A 21,168-nucleotide genomic window follows, 5' to 3' on the forward strand; every position below is an offset into this window, starting at 1 on the left:
GGAGTGAATTGAAAGTAGTTGTTATCTTATTCTTCTATTTACTTCTTTTCAATATTTTAACAGAAATTTAAAGACTGTTAGGTGTTAGCATTTGAGCTAGGGAAATCATAAACCATTGCAGGATTACTCTGTTACTCTGAAAGAAATTCTGCAGGGACTGCTAGTGGTTATGGTTATGGATGAGAAGGATGGGTTAGTATTTCAAAAAGATTATCTTGAAATTGAACTTATGTTTCAGAGTAGCCTTGAGGGAAATAAATGACATAAACCACAACAGTCTCACAGAAAGAAATATGTTTCCATAATGTGTCCAAAAGTGAACACAAACAATTTCTATTCTTAAAAGGGCAATATTAAATATTAACATTATCCATTAAAATGAAAAAAGATAAGTAAAGCCAGACTGACTGATAATTGTTTTCATCTTACAAACCACAGGTTTTATGTTATATATAACAAAGATACATAACAATGATACTATTGTGAATATTTAAGACTCTACTGAGAACTTAAAGCCTAGTATGACCTTTCTGTATGGCAAATCTTTCTGCTTCTTTATTCTGCTCTTTATTCATAATACTATGACAAGAAAATGAATAAAAGAATGAAGGAAAAATTTGATATACAATTCAAGACTACCTATAAAATTGCAAGTGATCACATCACATAGTATTAAGATAATAACTATGTTGCAATGTCAACCAAGATTACTTACAACTGCATTGAAATGAAAGAAGGTTTTTGCATGGTCTTCAATAAATGAAGCATTTTACTTAAACTTTATTCAGCTGTATTCTCAGAGACATACAAGAAAGCAGGATAGTGTAGCAGGATAACATATGGCTTCCACAAAATATAAACAGAGGATTTCACCGAGAAATGTGTGGTATCAGGAAACAGCGTTGAAATAGTTAAGATACAGGAAAGGACTGAACTCTGTGATGCAATATTTTGCAAGCTATGTTCTTATAAAATTGGATGTATACCCCAACCTGTATAATCCTTATGCATATATTTAAACTAATATAATAAAGACCATTTTTGAGGGAAATTAGTGATTTTCAAAATTCTGATGCATGTAAAAGGAGAATAACACCACCTTTTCACATAATCTGGAGAAAAAAGTATTAAGTCATTCGTGCTTTCTTATGAGTTTGGAAAAAAACTGACATAACTATTTGCAGGATGTGGATGGCAATCAGATGTCTTAGATGATGATCAGTTATTATAACTACTATGTTCCAAAAAAAGGCCAGGCATACACATAATCAGAAAATATTTCCTATGTTCTGCAAGCGGGATCTGAAAACAAACCATAAATTATATGATGTCATTCCTCCTGTCATTAATATTAAACTTGAAGGAGATAAAATATAATCTCTAGAGACCCTGGGGTTTACTAAAATGCCTTTGGGATTTAAGCATTACAAAATCAGTGTCTTCTGCAACCTTGGGAATTGCTGACTAGTCTGCACTGGAAAACCATGGACAATACTGACTTCTCCTTTTTTAAGTCTTTAATTTCTATCTTAACAAGGCATAATGTAACTTTTCAAAGATAAATGTTTAATTGCCATTATTATTGTTCGTTAGGCTATGCAGGTTCATCAAATGAAAGTGTTCTTACCACTGGTGAGTCAGGAAGAGAAGGAGGGAAAGTGCTCATGCAAATATATTAAGCAAAATTAAAAAACAGCAGGGTCATGGAATAAACTGAAGTTTCATACTTCTAGGAAGGAGATATTTTTGTGATACAGCTGGACTCAGTTGGTAACTGCAATACCTCATGATATATCCCCTGCCATTCTCATAAATCTTTCAAGTTTATTTGTTCTTCGTACATCTGACTAAACTAAAGTTTCATTCAATTTAATTAATTAGAAATTCTCACTTATCTTTGCAATAAAAAACAATTCTAAATGATTTCAAAAGTCTACTGTGGGATATAATCCAGAATAAGAATGAATTGCCTCCTTTAAGCTGGAGGTTTTGATGTTACTATTGAGAGTGAAGTGTTGTGGTTTTTTTTAGTATTGGCACAAAAAGATTGCATAAAAATCAATGATGAGGATAAGCCGTAGTGAATAAATATTAATAAATCCTCCTCCTTTTTTTTTTTCCCCCTTCCAGAGAAAGCCATTTTAGAAATTTTTGTCATAGTTATTCAGAGTATGCTAATAATTATATGAGATAAACCTGTAGGGGAAATCTATGTTTAACTTTTATTTATCAAGAAATATCTTTGTGTATTAGCATACTATGGCTATGATTTTCAGCTCCTCTTCCAATATATTAAGGCAAATGAAAGTATGAACTTTTAAACAGCAGTATCTATTCAAAATTCCCCAATGTCCTTATTTGCAGAGTTATGCTGAAACTGATTCTACCTATATTCTTGAATTGTTATACAATATAAGGTATGATGAAAATTTGCTGCTAATAGGATATCCACATCATTGAAGGAACACAGAACCTTCTTTTTTTCTGTAAAATATTGTTATATATTAGGGTAAAAGTAGATATAAAGAAGTTCCTACTTATGCAGAGTGGCTTCTTTCAGCATTGCTTTTTATAGAGGCAATCAGCTGTGAGCCTCTAGTTCTAGAGAATGATTTTCCCATTTTCCAGTTGTTTTCTGTTACCAATATCAATCTCTGGTAGATGATCAAGTGAGTACCTCACAGTTATATTACCGACCTCATCTCCCTGCATGGTTCCACTGGTCAGTAGCATTCCTGTGGGTAGTATCAGCTTATCAACATGAGATTGTAAAAAAGAAGGATTCAAGAAGTCTTTCCACCTGAAGGGTTTTGGCTACATGGTAGACTAGACAAACAAAATCTTTCATAAAGAAGTGTCTCAAGATATCCCCATATATAAAAAAAGTTATTCCTAATAGAAGAACATAGTCTGTTTTTGTGTGTATGTATACATATGTAGGACCTGCATGTATATGCATATATGTATATATATATGAAAATGACAAAATATATTGTTACTTTTATTACATTCTACATACTGTACTTACACATAACTATAAGTTGTAAAACACATTTTAATGATTTTTTTTTCCAATTCAAATACTTTAAATTGTATACTTTATTCACAAATGAAGGTGACTTTCAAAGTGATGTGAAAGAGAGTTCATTAATGCACAGAAGAATAATAAAAGACTCAGCCAGACATAAAGGGAATTATCAACAGGGGAATAAAGATTTTCAATTTTTAATCAGTAAGAATTCATTTTGAAAGAATTATGCCAAAATATATGAACAGTTTGTAATGAAATAATATTTCATTAAGAATCAGAATGTATTGATATAAAGGATGATCTAAAACAGTTTGATCGGTTTAAAATGGCCCCAGAGAGATTATTTATTTATTTATTTATTCCTCCCATAAGTTTTTGAATGAGGTTAGTGAAAGAAAATTAAAGACAAAACTTGAGGCAGCACTGTGTGATAGAAATTGTTTTGTCTTCTTCCTCTGAAAGAACATAAACAGATTTGTCACATTCCTTTGGTATATTCTATAAAATTATTAAACAAGCTTCCCTATGGTAAACATAAATAAATAAATAAGCCAGGATATTTAATGACAAGTTTTATTATCCCATTTTTTAAATTTATTGAAAGGCAAATCTTCATACTAGTAGGTTTATTGAAAAGAGCAATAGGCGAACATAAAATATTTCGTCAGTGGAGAAAATATCATCTGGGGCTTTGAGTGTACTTTCAGTGAACCCAAAGGCAAACTGACTTTGATTTCAACTACCAGAAGTTGAGAGTGTTCCAGAATTCATAATTATTATTCTGATGTTCTGAAAAGAAGTAGCATCACCATCTAATTGTTCTATATGACTGGTGTGTTTCTATTTGAGTTTATTTCAAAATCTTTGTTTCCAGTTCTGTGGTTTTTATTCAGCTTGTTTGTATTACCTCTTTCTATTGCTGGCCTTGTCAATGAAACCTCCAGGATTAGGAATCACACATAACTTGCTGTGTATTTTAAAATACATTTTCTGTATTTAAGATTTTGTAGTGCTAACATCTCTTTTGAAGTTTATATTACACTTAGGGCACTGCCATTCATTTATGGATATTTGAGTTTGGAATGAAAGTTTCATTATCTCTTCCTTGCTGTTAGTAAGATTAGTTGTTAAGAAAGAAAAATTTCAAGCATAATCCTGATAAATGTCACTCACCATTTGACTGGCAACTTGGCAAAGCAGAGCACAAAGCTGTCACTTCACTGTCTGAAATTATGAATCTAAATCATCCCTTTTGTGATTCCTCCCATAGTCAGTAAAGGCACATAGGTCCTTAAAGAAAGAGGGACATGTAATCCTAAATGCCTCTCCCTGCTGAACTGTAAAAGAGGAATTCATCTCAGCTGTGTCCCTTCTAGATGTATAAAATGAGAGGGATGAATGCAAGCCACTGCTTCTTATGAGAAAATGATTCTGATCAATGAAGCTGATGTGATATGCAAAGGTCTCAGCATATCCCTTTCTTCCATAAAATGATGATTTGTAGGCAACGGCATTTTTGGAACTATTGCATGCCTTAACAACTAGTTTTTACTTTAGAATGCCATACTATTTTTTTTCTTATAACTCTCTGACGTATGATATTCCTCAGAAGTGAATTTCATGATGTGATCTGGAAAGCCTGCGGGTTGCACCCTCTCTGTACTCCCACATTTTTTTTTTTTATTTTGCTTCTAAGTCTGCAATGAATCATAGAATGATAGTCTTCTTATGGAAGGCAAGACAATTTTACAGCGTACGTATATCTTGCAATAACATTTAGAAAAAAAAAAAAGGCCAAAAAAAAAAAAAAAAAAAAAAACTCAAACCAACTAACATCAAGCTGCTAGTTGGGAATGTTTTAGCAATAGAGATATATAAATGCTCAGCCTGAATGGAAACTCTTCAATGTGCATGTAATTTTTAGCCCAGCAAACTTCTTCCCAAGTCAAAAGATAACATCTGTCTTGCACAGAAATACAAAGTATCAGGAAGTGAGAACTGTCCAGCTGCTGACCAAGGTGAAACAAAAGGGGAATTGTCTTAAGCATTAGTTTATCTTATTCCTGCTGTATTCTCATAATTCACACACAGCTAAAGACATTCAGACCTGGGGCAGAGCATTACATAAGGAGGAAATCAGACCCTTTTATTAGAAAGTCCCTTTTATTAGTTCATTTAAATGGATTGCATAGAAACCTATATAAATCTCCACAGAATGCCTGCAACTACTGAAAAAAATACTCTTTAAGAATATTTATACGTATATCTTATACACGTTCCATATACCTATGAAGGTATTGAGTTATTTTCCACCAAGTTAAATCAAGTAAATTCTGAAAATTTCTTTGCAACATACTGCTGTATCACGGTCCTGGACAAGTGCCACCTTTACATTACTTTATAGCATGATTGCTACTAAAGCTTTTAAACTGAGGACCTCTTCCCAAGGAGGACACAGCAAAGACAGGAAGAACAAAAATCCTGAAGACCTCAGGTTCCATTTTATGTTTCCCCAAAGCAGGACTAAACTTTGTCCCTGAGCACTGATGAACTCTAAAGATACCTATTAATTCATTTGTTTGTTTGTTTCTTTACTCCACTGGAAGGATAATGCTCTAAGTGTTCAAGATAAAATATCTAAAGGAAAGGACATTTGTTAATTTATTGGATACGTCTCATAAAAAGGAGGGATATTTCTCCTCTCTGAGCAGAATTTATGAAATGGCAATAGGGAAAAAATGAATTGGACAAAGACTGAAAAGAGATGGATCCTAAAAATCCAATTATATTTAGCAAGAAAATATAAGAAAAGAAATAGAGTGCTTCCATATTGTATGTTCTGATTATGATGTGCACTTGCACATCTCCTGATTTCTGCCACATTAAAAACACCAAAACTTCAATGACTACTTCCAAATAGTAGAGAAATATATGTGTATATTGTTTGCTTCAAGAACAGGGAAGAATTATATTCAGTAATGCCACTGGATATGAAAATAAAGCTTTCCTTACTGTTTTGACATGGTCTGCAGTGGTTTCCTGAGATTGCCAGCTGAACCTTGTTAAAGTGAGAATATCTTGCAAATCTTTTATTATCTGTCCTTGACCCTGTTTATAAATCTGTCAAGTATCAATTTAGAATATTATGTTACATTTATGAACTGTAACTGGAAATTAATTCCTTTATATATTTTATCTGTATGAATGCTAATAATAAAAATATTGCTGGATCAGAAAATTACATTGGAGGAATAGTGTTTCTGGATAATTTTTGTCAGAAAAAATGACTATTTTACAGAAACTGAATCTGTGCAGCTATTTTAAAAATAATTTCCATGTGATGAACATCAGTGGCATTTTCACTTTTCACTGATCAAACACACACAGGAAGGACTCATGCCCCCAAACACAGTAAATAATAGTATGCATGAACACTCAGGAGGAAGTTATATCATTTCTCTGTGATGAAAGGGCTTAAGTAAGTTCTTTCTTTTTCATTTCCCCTGTCCCCTAATTCTTTTTCAGAAGAAAGTAGTGACAAATTTGGATTTGCTGTGGTTATGTGTGAAAATATATGTTGGTTCATAATGACGAGTATATATTATGCATTGTCCAATACTCTGCATTCCATATCTAAGATGCGGCTTCTCACGGGCTTCTTTAGTTTCTGATACTTTTACTAGAAATGTTCATCTTACTAGAAATGTTCATCAGTTACTTTTGATCTGCCAAACATATCCTGTCTACCTCAGTGTCTTTGCAATCTGATTGCAGTCAGGATTCAGATAGTAACTTCCACAGTGAAAGTAATTGAAAAGTCTGAAAATGACTCAAAGATTTGGAAGTCTTGTATGGAATTGCCAGTTTCTGCTTCACGAATAATAATAATAATAATAAAATAAATAAATAAATAAAAAGCCCTGAATCTATGTTGTGTGTACAGCTGTCAACAATTCTGAAATGCGAATATCAAGGAAGGTAGCAAATCAATGAACCATAATTCTATTAAAAAAGAGTTTTATAGTATTTTCCTAGAACATAATTAAAGCTAGAGAAAGTTTAATTGCTCCTTTCTGGCAAGCAATGTTACGCTTTTGTTGTGAATTGGTGAGTGTCCAGAGCAGAGGTTTGCTCCTGTCCCTGTTCCAGCCCAGAGAGTGCAGGATGAAGAGACACCAGCTCTTCCCATATCATCCCGTTGAAGCAAAGGATAATCAGGCACACAGTTTACCCAGAAGAGGTGCTTCAGAGCTCCCTAAATCTTTGTATTTGGAGGAACAGGACCAAAATATAATCTAGACAACAAATGTTTCTTTATCTCTGTGATTCAAAGATGCTAAGAGACTCAGTGATACCAGAAAAGTCTCGGGAGATGGTTCATTTCACGTATGTATCTGGTCTGTACATGAAACAGTAGTCAAAATGGCCATTGCACAAAGAAAAGTACACTAGAGCAGGGCTTCAGGGGAAGGCATTAGATTTTCAGCAGACTATAGGAATAACAGATTCCAGATGGGAGCATACATATAGTACATATAAAATATATACGGTCCTTAACATATCCAATTTATATTCCAATATATACAGTAATGTATATTCCAAAAATTCACACATACCTCCAACAATTCCAACAGTAATTCACACAAGCCTCTTTGATTAAGTAAAAACCATCGCATGTCTGAAATAGGAAAAATAAATTCAAATGTCAATGTGGCATCATTTTATTTTGCATTCTTGTAGGACTGAAATGTCCTACACTCTAAATGACTCTAGCCCTACAGAAATCTGAACAGATATGATTGTTCCATCAGTTATCCTTGAACATCAGCTAAGTAAGTTGTGTGTTTTTTTTTTTTTTAACATACTTTTCCTATAGGCAATACAATGTATTTTAGCCCAGATTATGATCAAAGGAAACCACACAGATTAGAGTTTTGATATGAATATGCAAAATTCTCCCTTCTCTTTTGAAGAACCAACAGTCAAAGGGAAGAAATCTCCTAAAATTCTCCTATATATCAAACATAGTTCATCATCATAAAAAGACTGCAGTTTCTGCTACCTCTGTGTTAATTCCTCTTATATGCTCTAATAACTTCTCCTGTTAGTGATCCCACTAAAAGTAACGACATGAGTATTGATGAGGAGATGTGAATCTCAGAGAGAAACTCTAACAGAGAGGCAGAGAGCATGAAAAGAGACGTCTGGTGTCTGTTTTTACTGCTGTTCTGTTTGGGCTGTATGCAATACTCATAAGAAAATACAGAATATAGTGGAAATTTGAGGGATACTTGCCCGAGGAAGCAGAAATGAAATATGCCATATTCTGTGCTTGTCTAAATTGCAGAGAAGCATTTTGTCATGACAGGAAAAGAAGTATGAAAGGAATCCAGCTTAACTCAGAAGAGAGTGATGTTAAGCACACTAACTTCAGTAATAAACGTGTGCAGTATCTGTTCAATATTTAAACTGTAGCTAAAGAAGTTTCCAGGACATGCCAGGAGATACTGAGTTGTCAACCTCCTCAGTTAGGAAAAGTCATTCAAGTAATTGCATGAATAGTTCATGGTAGTTTTGCTGTTCATAAAATGGTTTAGGTGGTCACTAAGTGGTCAAAATAGTGTGAAGTATTTTGTGAATGCGTGCAAAATACCATGCTGGTCAGCAAGTATGTCCTAGTTAATTCAGGAGATGTATTCACTTTTGAACATACAACAGTAAGAATCACATTTTTCACCTCCGACAGGTTTAGAAAGTGTTTATAAAACATTTAAGAAAATGATGAAAAATTCTGTAGTCAAATTTCAGTGAATGATTGTGTTATCTGTGCTGTGGAAATGCCAACTCCTGTGTATTACTGAGCAGTAGCTATTAACATGCATCACAGCTACTTTTTCATCTCCCTTTTGGGCCTTGGGGAATAATGCCATCATTTATTACATGATGCAGACTGACACCTTCCGCGACTTCCATTGAGAATCCACATAGCAGAGAATTCATGGTTCTGCTCTAGTTCTTCCTAATCTAGACAAATGTGTGCTTCAGAGGCATGTTTCTCTTTGCAGATTGGAACCATACAGCAAACCAGAATCCAGTGCTCAGTAGGTGGTAACTTTGACTAGAAATATGTGGCTATAAGTTGCTACATGGCAACTTCTGCTTCACTGTAGCTGGCATTTTCCTAGACTTGATAAATCACTGTTGACAGGATGTCCAGTTTGTGATCTGTGTATCCTATTTTTTAAGTTGTTGCTTGTTTACAAATTGGTTTAAAAGTTTAGAATAGGCTTCAAAGCACGAATTGTAGTACTGTGTGTTCAAGATATAAGAGAAGATCAAATAGCAAGGTCTTTCTGTAAGAAAAAACAAAGTTAATATCATCAGCAGAAACCCTGTTTAATAGCTAAAGGAGTACAAATATACTCTGTATACAAACTTTTCCAAAGAATTCTTATATATTTGCTCAAGCCAACAGCCAGCAAGTGTTCCTGAGCAATGAAGTCCAAGTGTGGAACAAGGAGAACAGACCAGAGCTGTGAACCTGAGGGAGAATTTAAAGCTGAACACTGACGGATCAGAACTTACAGTATTTACACAACTCTCAACTACAATTGCTAAGATATGGGTTGAAGGGGAAATGTGATGCTTCAGTCCCAGAATTCATTTACTAAGCTAGGCACTGCAGTACTTTGTCTGTAAGACTGTTTTTCCAGAAAGGTAACTTAAAGTCACTGAAGTGTGCATAGAGATTTCCTGGAAAATAAGTGTTGATCTATGCAAAAATAAAGCAGCATGTATTTACTTAGTATTTTATGCACCAGAAGGACTTCTTTCCAGTACCAGCCTTTCACATTCCTCTCTGTCTGGGATTCATCTAACTGTTCGCCTAGCTAAACTATCTCTACCCATGATAACTTTCCTTATGCTTGCCCTGAAGAGCTAGCTTGTTTCTTTCTTATTCATATTTCGTAGGTTAACTGTCATAAAATTTTAGTTTGTGCTTACAGTTTTTTGCTGACTCATTCCTCATTGCTCTAATGGTCACTCCGTACTCATGCACTTGCCAAAATACTCTTTTTTTTTTTAAATGGAAGTACCAAATATGTCATTTCCAACTTGACTAATAAAATCTAGACAAAAGGAGAAGTTGCTTGACAGACAGTGCACCAAAAAAAAAAGAAAAAGAAAAAAAATAGACAGAGCCTAACTATCTTCGTGTTTATTGTGAATTGCTGACTTCAGGCAGAATAAGAAAAATGACCAGCTTATCTAGCTAAAACAATTCAACAGAAGATTTTTTTTTTTTTTTTTGCCAAACAGGTCTCGAGGATTGAATTTCAGTAACTGTGGAATCAATCATCTGTGGATAACAGCTGGTGTGAGTGCTTTTTAGAATTTAAATACCTAAAATCAAGTTAAGCTGTCTTAGTCTGCACTAGAGGTACAAGCTGGTATCTGAGTAGCCTCAGCAGATAGGCATTCTCAGTCTGGAATGACTGTATAAGACTGCAAAATGTTGACTCATGGGCATATTCCTGAGAGGAAGATGAAAGGATTTATTTTCTCCTTCTGCCACAGTACCATTCTCACAATATATCCTCGTCCTGAAAAGGCAGACAGTGTACCATCTGCAGATTCATTGTACAATTTTCTGGTGGCTATATACTGTCTGAGAAGTAAAATTGTCACAGTTTTGCAGGGATTTTACTGACCTGAGACATTCTCATAATGAGATGCATTAAAAGTTGCCTTATCTGCCTGGAGAGAATGATCTGCAGAGAAATCTCCATTTCTTTCAGGAGCACACCATGGTGACGCAGCAGCAAGCTTTTAGAAAAGTCTTTAAATCGATTGATACGCCTCTGATGTGTAAACATTCATGGGATTTCTTCCATCCTTCTCATTTAACACTAGTGTGTGTCTGAGAGAGAGACTTTCTTCCTGGCTGCTGCAGGACAGCATCCTGCTGCTTACAGAAGGAGACCTTTGTGACTTGCAAAATTGAACCCAGTTTTCTTTTCTGTCCTGATTACAAAAGCCTGTCTGGGGACTTGGCACTGGGGGACTGATGAATTGGAAAGGCTCTACAGTACACTGATTATGTTGTAGCTTCCCCAACTCTACTTCTGATAACTTGTTTTAAATGTGGTATGGTTTCACTACTTGTATTCTGTTTGCAGAGCACAATAAAGATGTGATCAGCAATTTCTACCAGGAGAAAATTTCCTGATAGTAGACCTTGTGGGGTCGTCTTTTCTTGGGGAACCAAGCTGATGTGATGACCAGGCTCGATGTGGAACAGGGCAGGCTTCTGAAAAACTTGCTTCCCCAGAAGCCTCTTTTGAGCTCATGTAGGCTGAGAAGAACACAAAGACTGTGACTATCTTGACTCTAGCTTCCAACCCAGAAATACCAGCATGTTATGTGCGCTGGTGGCTCCCCGCACACCAGGTACTGTTAGCAGCAATGACTTCTGGGGATAGCACAGGAAATATGACAGCCCCAATATCAGGCATCAGGCACTATCTGGTGGGGATAAGGAATTGAACAGATTGAGGACAGGTTGAATAATCAGCTCACAAGCTGGGGTCCAGATCAGCAGGTCCCTGGCCAGATACTGGCACAGCTACAACACCCTGGGACCTGCAGGTCAGCCAAGGCGCATGCAGTAGCACCTCTGCAGAAAGAAGCTCCCACGGGCCGTTGCAGAGCCTGGAGTCTGGGAACATCCGCATAGTCATCGGTGAGACGGGATGTGTCTGTGCTTTGGATTTATCTGCAGCTCTGATACAGATCACCCTGCAATAATACAGTTTGCATGCTGCAAACAGTATCCACTGCAGCTAAGAGGGTATACGACTGTCATGTGGCCATGCAGACTGCTATGAAGGTGATGAACATGGAGGCTTGCTATCACCCACCCATTTCACCCTGTTTTTTTTGTTTGTTTGTTTTGCACAGATCACTCCAAAGCCTTTTGTTCCTTTTCTCATTCCTCCCAGCATCATAAGCACAGCCTGCTGCAGCAAGCTGATGCAGCGAACGCAGTGTGCATGCTGAAAGGCACATGCATGTCGAAGTCCTCTTAGATTGCACATTGTACATGGCTCAGGCAAAACGAAAGAGGAATAAACAATTATCACCACTGACATCAAGGGAGCTTTTCGTGCCTCTGTGACCCCTGGGTGGTGGCACAGTGCAGAAGTTCTTGGGATGTTTGGAGATAATATAGGGTTTAGGGATGGCAGCCTGTTTGTTGAATCACGATAACCTTGCTGATCACACTTGAGCACTCCTTAAAAAGTATCAAACTTTTTAAGATCATGTGAAACTGTGGCAGAGTAGCAGTGTAATGTTGGGTAACTAATATACGTGTTTTTCTTTAAGCTGTGATTCACTCATCAATTATCTATAACAAGAGAGAGAGAGAGATGGGGAGAAAAATCTTAGAGAAACACAGTTATGAGAATTTTGGCAAGGATGTAAGTAATGGCCACCCGAGTTAGTGATAGATTTGGTAAAGCTAAATTGTGACTGTATCTTCAGCCTGCTTTTAATACAGATCATTTTAGGAACTGGGAAGGTAAAATTGTGGGACATTAATGCATCTTCTCTGTAGGTCTGGATTACAAAAAGAAATTGTTGTCCTAGCTGACAGTTGTCTACTAAATTATGCAGAATTAAATAAACACTGTAATTAACACTTAAGAAAAGTGACATTTATCCACCAGATAAGGAAGTTCTGAAGCTGTTCTGTGAAGAAGAGTGAGTGAAGGAAAGCTATGCACATGGTTTGTGGAAGGTTATTTTTAAGCACATACAATTTTGAGTTCTAAAGTAATATTTAATGTTGACTATTAAAATGTTAGGCTTCCAGCATGTTTAATTGGAGCCTGTTGCTAAGCTATTGACACAGTCATCAGTGCAATAGCTTGAAGCATTAACTTTAGCAGTCTTTGAATAATTTTACTGTGTATAGGATATACTTTGCTTCTCTCCCATTCTATAGATTGCAGTAGACAATCTGTCAAATCTATTAATAGGTTATTTATTATATATATATCTGCACAATGGAGATAAGACTTTTCACAATAAAGCAGTAGAATTAATTATTCTAAAAAACTAAAATAAAATGATAATATACTCATTTTAAAGAGTTAATCTTTTTTGAATTCTTCTTCTTTTTTTTTTTTTTTTTTTTTGTGTGTGTGTGTGTGTGTGTGATACTTCCTTCTATCCATTAATGTTTAATTTGAGTTATTAAGTAATTACATGATTTTTATTTAAGGCAGATGTGCAAATGTTTTCAATACTTGTAGCAGCCATAGCTTCTCATTCTTACTGGTGCCATTCTCTGAAAATAATCTGCTTTGAAAAGCTGCCGAGATAAATGTTTTATTATTCACTGTTTACTATATTTCATGTTGTCTCTGGATTGTGAAACTTCTCTGCCAATTCCCTGACTTAAATTATTTCACCCCTGATGTCAGACATAGTAAATAATGAACAATACTTCCTTTCATAAGAAGAAATGTAACTTTATAAAGAGAAAAGCCATAGAAGGTAATGCAATGACACTGCTCCACTGGGAATACTCAGATATCTTGTTTATTATAAAACATACTGAACTAATTGGGACTCAATTTTTCTGTCACTCTCAGATGTAGGGTGACATTCTGAAATATTAACAAAAAACTGTTGAATAGCTGAATAGCTGCACCTTATCAGAACTGGCCTTGAGCACAGGCAGCCAAAACCTTTTGTTGGATGAAAAGGTTGCTCTCATCAGACTTGTTTCTGACTTATAACTTTGAATGAATGAAAAAAATACCCCTTTTTACTGGAAGCTGTCTTGCAATCATGGTGATTTGGCATAATTGCTGGTGGCTACAACAGCTGCTCTTCACATAGGAAGACTATAAAATATATTTAGACTCCTAAAAGAATAACTAGTTTAAATACCGAGAACAGCTATCCAAAGTGAACAAAACTGAAGGAGGAGTAAAATTACACAAAGACTTTTTAAAAGCAAAAAATGGGGACAGTGATTGATTTTGAGCCTTCTACAGATGCGTATGAAGGCATATGGAAATATTCAGCAATTCAAGAATATTTAAAGAATAAATTTTTAGTATGTTTCTGAAAAAAAAAAAAAAAAGAAGAAGAAGCCATAAGACAGAGCTTGGGTTAAGTACTAGTGAGAGAGGGGCCTGGAATACTGAAATAAGCCTAAAATTTCTTCTTTTTTGATCTCCTCTGTGTTTAAGGATACAGGTTTTTCTGCTCACAATTTGTAAGTGGACCAAACTGTAGTAAAGAGGTATCTGCCCTCTGGCATCACATTCTTTGAATAGAAACAGCAAATATGCTTATTTCTCACATCTGAAAGACTTCTCTAGTACCTTGTAGTTTTTACAATCCACTAGTTGTAAAAGAAATCCCAGGCGTTAAAAGTAGTCAGAGACTGGGTAATTAATGCTTTTGATAACTGGAAAACTATGGGCTGCAAATACCAGCAAACCAGGCTTAGTCTTTGCAAAGTGTGAGTATAAACCACTCGTCTCAGGAGTATACACTCAAGAAGGGTGTAAAAAGAAGAAAATTTATGGCATCATTTTTGCTTGGTAATTGTCTCTACCACATCTGGTAGAGTTAGCCCTTTATTGACAATTGTGTCCGCACGCATAAGACTAATAGAGGAAGTCATGCTACATGTAACAAGAAGAGAATCAGGACAGAAGACAGCTCCTAATATGGTATTACAAAACATTGGAAAAAATGAGAACAAAAATATCAAAAGACTGAGTTTGGACCACCCTATGAAACATCTATGATTACATTAAGATGCTAAAATTATGTGTATTCTTTTTTTTTTTCTTAAGGGCATCTTTGTGTAAAAATATAAACACAGAGATCTTTAATAAGTGCTATATATGGTCTAATTTTTGTACTATAAAATATAAATTTATAGTTATACATAGTATACAAAAATAGTATATCGTATATATAGTATAAAAAAAATAAAACTTAAGCTTTTAACCATACTGACTTTCTCCTTTTCTTTTTTTGGAAATGTTAACTGAAAATAATTTCATCATTTATAATTTAAAAGTATGTGTTTTCTGAAAGATGTTGCAACACTGTGGCAAATATACAGATACAGAGTGTGCAGCTTTCATCCTGCTGGAGGTTATCTCTAGGACATTTTTTATATAATAAAATTATACATTGATAATTTTGTTTGTAACAGAAGAAATTTCATCTGATTCAATTATATTTTGTAGAACTGGATTTCACTGGATCGTAATAAATGTTATAGAACATGTAGTTTCTATGGAATTTCTTTCTTTCTTTCTTTCTTTCTTTCTTTCTTTCTTTCTTTCTTTCTTTCTTTCTTTCTTTCTTTCTTTCTTTCTTTCTTTCTTTCTTTCTCTCTTTCTCTCTTTCTCTCTTTCTCTCTTTCTCTCTTTCTCTCTTTCTCTCTTTCTCTCTTTCTCTCTTTCTTTCTCTCTCTCTTTTTCTCTCTCTTTCTCTCTCTCTTTCTTTTTCCATTTTTAAAGGAGGGAAAAATAAGCTGCTGAAATTCTCCACTTCCTGATATTCATGGCTGGATTATTCTAAAAATTCTCAATCACATTGGTAAGAAAATACTTGAAAATTTGTTTTGAATTGCCAACCTACAAATAATTGGATTTTTCCCTCCATGTAGTTCAAAGAGTTGACATCTCAGCTTTCATTCTCGCTGTCTTCAAGGAAAGCAATATAGGATATCAATGAATATGCTTTGCTGAGCACCAATCAATCATTTTAGGAACAGCAAGAAATAAACTCAGTCACCCTGAAAGTGATATTGTCAGTCAGAAAATCAAAAGGCAGGCTACAAATAATACACACTTGAAGCACGATAGACACTACATACGCCTGACATCTACTGAATGATTCATGACATTTCTTCCCACCTTACCAAGAAAATGAGGTAGAGTTTGAATGCATAATAGGTGTCCAAGGTGAATCTTCAGCAGCCAGAAAAAAAGGAAGGGTATATTTTTCATAAATTCAAAATTTAGTTGATAGAATAAAAGGCATTTATTACCAAGGATTTCAAAGCTGACAAATAAAAAGGCTGATTGAGATAAGTAAGCAGTATCTTTATGTCAAAAAACAAAGGTAAGTCCCTTTGAAACTATAGAAAATTTAGAAAAATGATACAACTGGGGTCTGATCCAAGAAACTCTAAATTCCATTGAAAGAGTCTGGGTTTGAGAAATTGTGGTTTGAGTCTCTAGCATGTAGATTTAGGTTCTGAATCCACTTGTAAAACTTCAAGTCCAGTACATGTAAATTGACCTCTTTCTTCCTTCTGTCTGGAGCCTTCTCCTGAGTAAATGAATACTGTGATCTTTTTATCTTAGGTATTCATTTGGTTTTCTCTGCTGTCACTTGTTTCACTATGAATAATACATGTGTACAGAGAAAGAATCCAATCTCCTTCAAAACGAGGTAATTATTCACTCTTGCTTGCTACAGTTTAACACCATAAACTGTCAATGTGAATAATTTTTAGTTGAGAGCCCATTTACTGAACTCAGAAATTCATGTTATGAGGACAGAACACTGATAAATTTGTATGAGGATAATTGTTAAACAAATCGGCTACGTTCTTTGTGTTACAATTGCTTTATAACAACATATAAGCAATATACTGACAGTGTGGCTTAAAATCAATTCTCCCTCTTTTTTGGGGGAGGCATGTTGGGGGTTATTCTCATTCAGGCATATTGTTGGTGAATGCCTAGCTGCTGTTCCAGATGTTTTAGAAGTTTTGAATTTACTGAAATCTCTAACGGTTATTTGCAGTTGGGAAAAAAATCTCAAAATTAATGAAGGCTTATCATGTAAAGTTACATTTCAAGTTTTTTGTAGCAGGAAATTTTGACAATACCAAAAAACATTGGACTAAAATATCCATTAACTAGTTGTTGTCAGCTATATATTTGTGACAGAGGAGATATCCCCCACAGGTTTAATAGGTAGGCCTAAACTTAATTTACAACAGCAGCACCTAGAGTTTCTGTTTAAGCCTTTTAAAGGTTGTTTCTTATAAATGATAAATCTGAGCAGAAAGTGGTCTGTGCCAGTGTCGATCCAAATAAAATGTGACCTGTAAAGTTTCACCATCCTCCTAGTAACATACAGATTCTTCATGTTCCTCACGATCACAGGAACCTGTATTTCAGACAGTTTTTAAGATCTGTTTGATTACAGAAATTACATGGGATTAGCTGCATGTGCTCCTTTAGCTAGCAGTGCCATTCATCTGCTGTTCTTAAAGCTGATTTCCTTCATTCTTCTGGAAGCCTGAAAAATAGCAATAAACATTTATTTTGAAAACTTGTCTTGACTATGTCAAGACTTAGACCTGGTTTGTAGTTCTTCTGTAAGGCCTCTTGGTTTTCTGATAATATTCGCCACATTTTGGCTGATGAATGTATAGATCTTAAGTCTCTTCTTTTTTCTTAAGGTAAATATAATTCCAGGACTTGACTTGAGACAATCTGAAAGTGAGGAGGTGAAGCAGAGGACCGTAAATCATTTGCAACATATCTGTAGTTTATTGTCTCTTACATCATACTTCTAAAACTTGAGAAAGTACAAAGTTTGCTTTCTAGTTTAAATAATGACTTGCTTAAATTTTTTAGTTGGGAAATTGTGTTTAAAATCTCAATATATTCTATATAGCCTGGGATTCAAACCTATCCAGCCTGGTAGGTGTCTGACATAGAACAGTGTGTAGATTGGGATAAATGGAGGCAACACCATTATCTGCTGCTTCTGAGCATTGCCTTTTTGTCTGTAAATTGTCATGAGTAGGACTAAGGTGGTACCGTGCGAACAGATTTGTTGCAGAATGCTTGAAGCCAACATTAATCTGTACTATTAACAGATAATATATGAAACTCACCAGAGTACTGGCTAGTTCATGCCTGTAAAAGACAACATTCCACCTCAACATGTCCATATCAGAAAAAAAATATTGGAGTCAGGCAATGTGTTGAGTGACATCACTCTATTTGCCAGTCCACAACAGTTTCTTCTCTTATTGAAGTAAAAGCAGAAGGGACACACATGTTTATGGCAGGATATTTTTTGCTGAATATTTCAAACCTTATGAACATTTTCACAAATATCAAAATGTTGCTTGAACTGCCATAAATAATGAAAAAGTCCATGAGCAATTGCAATAAAATTATTGCAATTGGATTTGGTTTCCTCAGTGGAAACTTTGGATTCCTCAATATCACTTTTCATTTGTTTATCTACTCTATTGTATTGATTTAACTTAGTACTATTTGAACCAAAGAGCATTTTAGTATCTGGTTTTGGTCCCTGTGGAAATCAAACAGTGATTCAGTGACCCCTAAAACTAACAGTGCAAGTTATGTCTCTTTTGCAGTCTCTGTAAAATGCTAATAAAACAAAAAGTAGAAGAAATTATTCCATTATAATTTTTTAGGGTCTGTGATATAAAAGAGATGTATACACTGCAAATTTAATTGACTTCCTAAGTTAAAATGTGCAGACATTCAAATGCATTTGCCTAACAGAGAGGAACCAACCATTCTCCCATAACCAGAAAGATGCCGTTAGCACAGAGAAGTGCTGCTGGAGAAATAGAAAAGTATTTGATATATTTTTTAAAGTTTTGATAGTCTTTGAGATTAAAGAGGACCTTTTGCCCTCTGCCATGGACAAATGCACAAAAGTGAGGCCCAGTCTGGAAGACAGCACTTCAGAAGCAGAGTATTATGAACTTAATTTATCCAATGAAAAAATGCCTCAGAGAAATTTCAGATGAACTTTTGGGGGGAACATGAGGAACATGAATTTCACCTTTTTTTTCCCTGGAGAAGCAATGATTTCAGCAAAATAGTTGTGTGCAGACAAAATCTTGCTACAAATAAAGAATAGTGGAGGGGTGTGTGTGTGTGTGGGGGTGGAGTTTCTTGGCAGAAAAATAACCCCCTCAAATTAGGGATGGTCAGTGTCAAGCTCAAGAGAAAGAAGAGAAATTCACCCAGGCAGGCTTTAACCAAGGCAAACTGAGCTAGTAGAATGTCAGACCATGGCTAGAGGCATATCTAAATTCTCTCAGTTGTGCAAAGTTTTAGTATGTTTGCATCCGAATCCAGAAAGATCTTTTTTCTTCTGATGCTGTAACATCAAAGTAGACACATTATAATCCATCATTTCCTTAGAGTAATCTGAAATCATTCATGGTCATTTTTCAGAATTAGCTCTTTTAAAGACCATATTTATATTTCAGTCAGAAAATACAGAACCTGGTATCAATTTCAATAGGATTTTAGTACACTATATAGAATAATTCTAATGACAAGTGGATATAAATTATAATATGATTTTTTGAATATTTTTACTTAGATGCTTTCAAAAATGTTGAGTTGCTATTGAATGTCGAATTCAGTCAAAAGAATAATTTCCCCCCCTTCCTGAAAAAAATTATGCTTCTATGTCTTGCCATCCATTGGCACAAATAAAAACAATGAAATCAGGAAAAGGTGGTAAGTTAAAGGCATCATCAATGAGAATTTAGATGGTAGGAAACTACTTATTTGTAAGCCAAAATTGGGCTTTTCCCAGTAACATAGATCTTATTTGATCTCCGGGATCTAGATACTATGCACTGGGAGTAACACACATTTTATTATCCTGGAAACACACAGCTTCCCTTTTGCCAGTAACAACTGGAAAAGTCTTTACTTGCTTTTGGAAGCAATCTTGGCTGTCTTTTTAATCATTACAAAAATGGGCCTCTGATCCTTTACTAGACCTCTGGGCTCTACTACAATGCAAATAATAAAATAATGGTCCACGTGGTACTGAACTCTCTTCATCTAAAAGGATCAGCATATCCCACAACCCTTCCCTCTCTCCACACCCAAAGAGAAGCTATTCAAGCTAAGCAAAGCAATTTTTAAAGGCAAAGAAAAAAAAATCAATACATTCGTAAAATATATATCGCACCAGGGAATTCCCTCAGCTCCTCTTGTCACCTCATTTGCATGGGATATACTGGGAAAGGCAGACATCCAAAATCATGCATTTTTGCTGAAGGGAGGCACATCAGATATTTGCATAAAGGGACAAATTTTATTTGGATGTATTTAACTACCCTGGTTTCATATGCCAGTGAAAGCTTTTCCTAATTATCATTAAATATATAAAACAACAACAGATAAAACACATACAGATGTGTAATTTTGTAGCTTTCCATATAAATTCAGCTTAAATTGAGCTGAATAACAAGAATTCTCAATTTCTGCTCTTGATACATGTCTTCAAAGAAAAAAAGAGAGAGAGACAGACAGAAACATAACCTTTACATAGAGTATTTTATTTCTTAAAACAAAATAACTCTCTCTCCTAGCTGCCCCTGACCTCCCCGCCTTCCAAATAACTTTCTTTAGGTAAACCTGTGTTAATGTGTTCCACTACAGGGTAGTAAAGTTTGTGGCAGAGAAATTCATGTGATCTGAGAAAAGAACTAGGAATTAGATTCCTGAAATTAAATGTACCAACTCATTCTGTGCATATTAAATTAAAATTTCTATTTACCAAATGAGCCACGTAAGCAGCGAGCTGGCCAGTCAATACATGCCATTTTTTTTTTTGCCTCTTTCTAAGCTATACTTGTCCAAATCCTTCTTCATCATCCAAGTCCTTCCTCAATACACTGTATTTTTTTGCAAACAAAATATGTCGGAAAGTGAGGAAGAAAATAGGCACGCAGTAGCTGATACAGCAGCTTTCATTTTCTCGTAGTTAAATTAAAAATAAAACTTTGGAAGGGGTCAGGTCACACAGGATTAATATCTCTTTTTAATTCCTGCATCTAAGAAAATCAAATCTGTGGCTTCTACCTCTCTGTGATCTCTTGTACCTCTTCTGCACTCTCTCTATATCACAATTCTGATTTGAGAAGTCCCACAGCATGCAAAATTTAATTACAGCAGACAGCCCTGCAGAGTTATTGCAGACCTGAAGCCCAGTAATATAGCTATTACCAGGAAAAGCATTGAAACAAAGTTGCAATGATCCAAACCAAAAATAAATTGTTA

Source organism: Tinamus guttatus, unplaced genomic scaffold (assembly GCF_059628265.1).
Source record: "Tinamus guttatus ecotype Peru unplaced genomic scaffold, ASM5962826v1 Tinamus_guttatus_pri_ptg000472l, whole genome shotgun sequence".
NCBI classification, from domain to species: Eukaryota; Metazoa; Chordata; class Aves; order Tinamiformes; family Tinamidae; genus Tinamus; species Tinamus guttatus.